Here is an 8,200-nt window from a genome sequence, read left to right as displayed (position 1 = left end):
AAAATAATAATAATAATGTAGCATGGTCTCATGTGCCCTTCAACCCAGTGGGAATTTCTATCACGGCTATCATCTCTGATGCTGACCTTGCAGTTTGCTCATGTCACAGTTTGCAAACTCTAATAGTAACCATGAGATTGTGATTCTGGCGGAGCAGGTCATCACTCCAAGGAAGTGTGCATTCCCGCATGGAGCAAGCAACAGGCTCGCTTTGTATGTGCAGAGCCTCTTCCAGATGGCGAGCACTTTATAACAACAGCAATCCATGTGCTGCAGCCTGTTCTCTGATTAATGGGCTGCATTACATCTTATCAGCACAATAAAAACTCATGTGGTAGGAAAATGCCCTTTCTCTAACAAAGAAACTCAGCGGCTTCTTCTTTCTTTTTTTCATTCATTCAAATTATTTTATATTTTTACTTATAATGATTTTCTCGATTTTTACCTTAAATTTAAATGTTTCTACTCACGAAATCTCAGTGGCTTCTTAAACATAGAAAGCATGTGGGCCACATTCCTCAAACACAATGCAATAAAACTCACACTTAGCAATAACAATAAAACTGTATTTGGAGATGTAAAAACATTATTCTAAATAATTCTTGAATTAAAAGGAACACAAAACTGAAATTAAGATTTATTTAAATAAACCGATAGTGAGACTACTATATATTAAAACACCAAAACACAGGGGTGCAACCAAAGCTGCATTAAAATACTTTTCTTAGAAAACAGGAGGGGAAAAAAAATCAACATAACTACATATTTGATTTCTAGAAGCTAGAAGAAGAGCATTAAAATTAACCCAAAGGAAATAGAGGATAGTAATAAAGACAGAAATGTTGACTTGATAAATAAAGCTAGCATTTATTCTTTAAAATATACATATTTCTGGAAGTTTTTACATTAAGAAGAAAAATTATAAATAGACAGTTTTAGGAATAAGAAAGTGTAAGTAAGGAGATTTGGAAATATTTGTGCTTATAAAGAATAGCAAATATTTGTTGAGAGGTTTCTACGTTTCAGGCGCTGTTGTTGCAATGCTCCAGTTAAATAAATGCAATAGAAAACAGTGCAACTATTAAATAGAAAACGGTAAATCTACACATATGACAAAGCTGTCTACAACATACGGACAAGTAAAAAGGGCAAGTGACAAAATTGAATGCACATGTGAACTCATTTTAAAAACTACATCTATTTGTAGGTATCTATATCAATATCTGTATTTTAAAATCCAGAATAGTCTAGAAGTATAATTGAATCAGAGAAAAAAAACTTTTGCGTTCTACTGTACCTATATCTGTGTTGTTTATTTATTTATTTTTTGCAATGGGCATGGATTACTTTTAATAAGTACATGGGTGACACTTTGAAAACTGCTAGATATGTTTAACATAGTACCTGTTCCCGAGAGACTGCTGGTTGGACATTATTTCACTCAGAGGGGTGTCCGAAGCGAGTCTCCTGGAACAAGTTTCCTTCTGCTTCATACTACTCCTCACCCATACTTCAGTGAGGCCTGCTTTGTCATGGGGTGTGCCTGGCATATTTCGTGGTAGTGTTCTTCAAGTGTGGTCAGGAACTAATGAATCTTCCTTCATAATGGGACATTTCAATAGGAGGAATGAAATCTTGTGAATTTCAGGACGCCTGAAGAGGTCAAGTTGAGATATGTGAGGATTGCGGGCTTTCGAGGGCTGTATCAGAGAAACCCCGGTGTCAAGACCTTTTGGTGGCTGTGCAGGAGGGACTGAGGCTGTGGTCATCTTTGTCTGACAGGACACAGGCATGGAGGGAAGTGGCTGGAGAGCTCCAGAGTTACTCCACCGCAAAGAATCTTGGCCAGCCCGCCCGGCCTGGTACCCGGACCTGTCTTAAATTATAACTTAGTTGGTATGTTTTTATTTTCCTCTGTGCTGATTTCATGTCTGACTATCTCTCGCTTCAGGCGTATCTACTGTATTCATTACATTTCTGTTGAGAATTTTTAAAGATGTCTTGATAAGGACTTGGAATTCTTGTTGGCTGGTGGTGGCAACTTTCGAAGTTACCAGCAAGCCATTCCTGTGTAGCTGGGAGCAAATATTATTTACTTTATTGTTCACTGACCGTCTTACAGACTCAGGGAAGAATTTTGAGTCTAAAAGGGACCATCAAGATTAAATCATTAAAGAAAACTTATAGAGATCCTATTTTTCTCCAGATCTCAGTTTCTATCCCTTGGAGCTTATCTTTCTCAGCAATATACTCAAATTTCAGTGTGAATCAGGATCCCTGGAGGAGAATTTGTGAAACACAGATCACTGGGCCCAACCACAGTTTCTGACTCAGGAGGTCTGGGATGAAGCCTGAGGGTTCATATTTCTAACAAGTTCCCAGGTGCTTCTGCTGCTGTGGTTGTAGAGAACCACAGCTCTAGAGTAACACTATACCGGAGAAGTTTAATGCCAGCCACCAATGCAAGCCACATATGTAATTTAAAATGTTTCTAGAATCCATTTTAAGGGACGTAAAAAGTAACAGGTGAAATCAATATTTATCACATTATTTGACCTTATCCAAATTATTATCATTTTAACATGTAATCAGAATTGCAACAGTTATCAATGACTTATTTTATATTCTTTTGCGGGGATCAAGTCTTCGAAATCAGACGTGTATTTTATATTCACAATACATCCCAGCTGGGACCAGCCACATTTAAAGTGCTCAGGGGCCACGTGTGTACAGTAGCTCCATGTTGGACACTGCAGTTCATAATGCACCTTAACCATTTTTCTGCCCAATACACCTGAGGAATATGATATAGTTCCAACCATAACAGTGACTCATTAAGGCTACATTTTCTAAAAAATGTATATGCAGGCCAGCCCTACATCTACTTGTATTAGGGGCCAATGGAGCTCTCACGCAAAGATGGAACTGGTATAACATACTTAACCCAGTGAGAATGCTGTAGTTTTGGTGGGAAGGTCAACTTCAAGTACAACACAACATTCTGTCCACATTTGTCTAACATCTGAATCCTGTGGTCCATAGGAGACACTGGGGTAGAGGAGGGGGAAGCAGAAAGAACTGTTTCACGGTGCCTCATAGACAATTAGGGCATCAACAGTATTCTTCTGGGTTCTCTCTAACATAGTGGATTCCAGCTCCTCAGGGAGGAGAAATTATATGCTTTTTCTACGCTTAACTGCAGAACACTGTACGACTTTGACACGATAAGACCTCTGCTCTCCTACCTGTGGCAGGAGCAGCAGTACCCAGCAGATGCTTAGGGGAAGATGGCAGAGTAATGGGATGGCCTGAAAGAAGTGTCCTTTTTCAATAAATACAAGTGAGGCACTCTGAGAACCTTTAGAAACACCTGGAGCATAAAAAGGAGGCTGAGGTCTATATAAGGATATAGGACAGAGCCAGTAGCACCTGGTTTATTATTGTTAAGGTGACCCCATTATGTGGATAAGTTCTATAGGAGTTCAGAAGAAAGATTAGCTAGAGATATCAGGGAAGGCTACATAGACCAGGTCAAGCTGAAGCGAGGCCTGGTGGTTTTGATGTGTCATAATGGACGAATTGGATAGGGGTGACTTCAGGCGGAGGAAACAGCTTAAGAAAAGGCCTAAGTGGATCAGAGACATTTTGGCAGAAGCAGCGTGTGCCTGAAGAAAGACATCGAGTGCTCGGGTTGCAATAGATGATCAGAACCAGACTGGGTCGGACATGGAATACTGGGCTTAGAACCTCCGACTCTGTAGTAAATAGGGGATCCTTGAAAAGATTTGAGCAGGGCAGTGTCATGATTAGATTGGTATTGTAGGGAAAATAATTTAGCAGCTGCAGGTAGAATAAAATATTTTGAAGCCAAGAAGTCCAGCTTTGTTGTATGTGGAAAGGGTAGGGAACTACCTTGACCCTGGAACTAGGGTTGCGAGGGTGGAGTTAGGTAGAAATGATAGCATTTTACATGAGATGAGTGTAGGGGCAGGAATGAAGAAAGGAAAGAGGAAGACAGAAAGGCAGATGTCAAAAAGGAATTAGTGATGGGGAAGCAAGGAAGGAAAAGAGCAAGAGACTGGGAAGAAAAGAGAGATTGGAGGAGAGAGAGAGCAAAGAGGAGAGGGAAGAAAGACATGGACGATACCATGGTTTAATAGAAATAGAGAAACACTACGAAAAATCTTCCCAAAGGGTTAACTCAGTTTAGTTAATCCAGCTCTTGGGATTGTGACTTCATTAGGACCATGCGTTGAAACTGAAGTTCGATGGCTAAGTTTGTTCTGACTGTGACCTTTTTCTGGTAGTTATTGGGAGAACTGTGTGTAGGCAGCAGAACAAGTGTTCTTCATGAGACAGTCCTATGATAAACTGGTAAAATATTCTTGTTGCTAGGAGACATGTTCCATAGTCTTCTGCTAAGAGAAGAAGAGATGCCTAACTCCTAATCAGATCAGCTAATGTTCAGAAAAGATCTTCAATTTGATTCAAGGCAGATTTTGCCCAATTTTGATTGTCCTTGGTGAGAAAAATCCCAATTCTCTCTGATTCCTGCCCTCCCCCACCCCGCCACAGCAGTGACATTCACCTTTTGTTTTTGATAGCCAGCCAGGTGGGTCTCTACCACACTGCCTGGTGCCATTAGATGTATCACAGATGCAGCTGTGGAAGCATCTGGTCCATTCGTTTGAATCTCTCAGCCTCACACATTGACATATCAGACAGACAAGTTCTACAGCACTCTCAAGTGACAGATTTGAAGTTCAGACTTAGAGAAACAGCTAGAAATGATAGCAAAAATTATCTGCAGGACAAAATCCAAGTTCTTTCTTCATATTGTTGAGCCAAGAAAAGGGAGGAAAAGTACCGTATGGTAAAATAAACCAGGGCAAAAAGACTTTTCCATTTGTGCTTCATCGTGTCTATGGATCACATTTTGATCGTTTCATACTTATTTTTTGGTATGCTTCGTAGAAGGGAGATGTTAAGGCATTTGAAAAACTCGTTGAAAACCCTGGTGTTTGTTTGATAAGAAATGTACCCTTTTGTTTCCCCTGGAAAGAATCTAGCAGCCCTGGACTGTTGGCAGGCATTCCCTTCTGGTGTCCCTACTCGTCTTGAAGCCAAAAATGAGGTAACTGAAATTTTCTAAGCAAATATGTAATTACCCTAATTTGCATATTATTTGTATAACTAGGGATGCAGGGATTTTCTTTCTTCTGTGGGAGAAACCCAACCAAAGGACCTTCTTGGATTTCATCTTGTATCTAATTTCCTGTCTTAAAACACACAGTGCTGAGAGGATTTTCCCGGACATACTATCATCAGATATACTATAATCATACTATAATTCAACCAAAGTAAATTACTCAAGCCCTTATCCTGCACAATAGCAGGAAATTTATTCTCTTGCAGACTATTCCAAGAGGACTCCAGAGAGTGATTTCTAACTACCAAGTCACAGCTTCGAAGCCTTTTGCTTTTCTCTTCTGGCTTTGCTCCACGAGTCGTTCCTCCTTCTTCTGCTATGGAATTGCTAATCCGCTAAAATCACAGTGGTTTATCAGTTTCCTAAAGGCGAAGACAACAAAAAGAACCACAAAGCGCAAAAGAAACACGCAAACATCACGGTCCTCTTCAGCGATTCCACTTCACAGCGAATCTCCCTCTTTTTCTCCTTGGGTTCTGGTTAGACGCTGGGACCATTGTTTCACTCACATCTTTGTTCTTTTCCCGAATCCCCAGGAAATCCATAAATTAAAGCAAACTAACAAGGAAAAAAATACTCTTCCCCAGAAATCCAACCCACAACTCTGCTTAAAGAAGACTTTTTCCTTTGACATAAAGTTCACCTTCTTGTCTAACGATTTTCCCCATTTCAAATTAGCCTCAGCCTTATCTTACAGAAGCAAAAATTCTTTTAAAGTCCTGCAAACAAAAAGAGCTACCTTCCTCTAAAGACGAATCAATTTCTCCCAGCTAAGCAAGGGCAGCAATCTGTAGGCACGTTGTTATTTCCAAAACAAAACCATTCTGAAATATTTATTTCTCTGTTGCTCACGGTGTCCTTATTTATATTCAATGGAATGGGGAGGGGAATAATGCCTATCTCTGAGATTAGAAAATCTGTGAAGGAGAAAAGAGCCAACAGAGAAATTCATTATAAATAGTATTCAAATTCTTTAAACCACATGAAGGAAGATAGTGTAACAGAAAGACTACATGCTTGGGATTCTGCAGATGGCAGACCTGCATTCATATCCAAGTCTAATAACCATTCACTCTGTGTCCTTGGACAAGTTCCTGACTTTCATAAAACCGAAACAAACATACCTAGATACCACAGGTTGCTATAAAAATTGAGAAAGACGTATCTAAAGTACTTGGTATCTAGTAAGAGCCTTGAGAAACATTCTTTCTCTCTCCTCAGATTAGGAAACTGCTATTGTTAGCCAGTAGAAACTGGTGCCTGGAATACCTTAGAATTAACCAACTGAATAAGATGTGCCATTAGGCAGTTTCGAAGCCAGCCCCACTGAATCTCTCATCTGTTCTTCTGTCTTGTTCATTTTAACATCTCTCCCACCCTGTCTCCATCCTTTCTACTCCCCGTTCCCCTTTCTCCTCAGTACCGTTTACTCCTTGCTATATAATGGGAACCTGTCGGTCCATTGGATAGAGCCAAACATAGAAGCACTCCTTTCAGTTATTGAATAACATTTTATGTTTCTTTTTTTAATCCAAGTAAAATTTTTAGAGTTGTCTAAGAAACAAAGAGAATACACGAACTGATTTTAAATGTGTTGATTTCAGTTGATTTGGGGAGGTGGGGAGGGAGGGTTGTTGGTTTTCAATAACAAAGAGAACACTTGCCTTAAACCATTTTCCTTCTTATTTTGTTATATTATTTACTCAATATCATACATCTGCAGACTTTGTAGAAAAACAGAAAATCTCATCGCTCTGTGTCTACCCACCCAGAGGTTACCCACCCAGAGGTTCCCCACCGAGGAGTCATCCTTACTGTCTTTCCTTTCGTCCTGCCCCGCAGCAATTTGTCAGTCAGGACTTTTGATTCTCCCTGCAACATAGATTCTGTTCACTCATTTTCCTCCTTTTCAGGAGCCACTGCTCTAGCTTCCTGGACTTCTCAAACAGCCTCTTAAGAGTTTGCTCTACTTCTACACCCACCTGCGCAAAAGTCTCCATGACAGCCAGAATAGGATTGCTAGGTTTAGCAAATAAAAATACGGGACATATGGTTATATATGAATTTCAGATTAACAATGAGTAATTTTTTAGTTCTATAAAAATATCGAGATTATTTTTTATACTAAAAAATTATTCATTGTTTACTTGAAATTCAAATTTAACTAAGTATCCTATATTCTATCTGGCAACACTAAACTGGAATCATGTCTTAAAAAATGTAGATCATGTCACATCAATCCACCAATGACTTCATTGCCTACTAAGGCCAAATTTCCTGCCACGACGTGCCAAGGATTCCATGAACCTGAACCGTCTACCTCTCTGGCCTCAGCTGCTCCATTCTCTCAGTTCACTCATCTCACTAGCCCTCTTCCTGTTCCTAGACCCCGTCAAGTCCATTCCCTTGGCCTGGAATTCTCTTCTCCAGAACTTTACTTGGATGGTTCCTTCTTGTCAATCAGACGTCAAACACTTGTCTTCTCCTTAGTGGGTCTTCTCTGTTCACTCAATCTAAAGCAGCAATCTCATCGATCTCTGTCACATCACCTTTCTTTATTTTCTTCGTGACACATGATCCACTCTGAGAACTTCTTGCCTATTATCTGTCCCCTTCAGGGCTCTATCAGATCCGAAGGCTCGTCCAACCCTTTTCCTGTCACATTCCCAGCATTTAGAATAGAACACAGTAGGTCCTCAATAAATACTTGTTGAAAGGATGGCTCTGTCTCTCTAGATGAACAAAGAGGTAGCGACTGTCCAGCTTTGTAACACTACTCTGTCAATCCATGTCGCTGGCTCAGTTGGCGTCTTTGTTAGAACAGGCAGACACAGTGGCCCAGAGAGGATGAGAGAAACTGTGCTATTACTTGCTGAACTATATTTCATACTTTGTTGACTCAAATGAACTGACAGGCTAAGAACAAAAGTTCCACGATCCATTGTTAAGTGAAAAAGCAAGTTACAAAATGGTATGTGTAGTAGGGCCCTC

At 40.0% G+C, this 8,200-nt stretch overlaps 1 protein-coding gene across 10 annotated transcripts in view; it reads left to right on the top strand.

Annotated features, from left to right (window-relative positions):
* The window catches only part of RAPGEF5 (Rap guanine nucleotide exchange factor 5), a 416,073-nt gene that overhangs the window by 55,081 nt on the left and 352,792 nt on the right, over nucleotides 1-8,200 (top strand). The window lies entirely within an intron of this gene.

The sequence above is a fragment of the Pteropus vampyrus genome, unplaced genomic scaffold, assembly GCF_000151845.1.
Source record: "Pteropus vampyrus isolate Shadow unplaced genomic scaffold, Pvam_2.0 Scaffold69, whole genome shotgun sequence".
In the NCBI taxonomy this organism is placed as follows: domain Eukaryota; kingdom Metazoa; phylum Chordata; class Mammalia; order Chiroptera; family Pteropodidae; genus Pteropus; species Pteropus vampyrus.
Note: the sequence above shows the minus strand (reverse complement) of the source record. Positions and strands in the feature narration are given on the sequence as shown.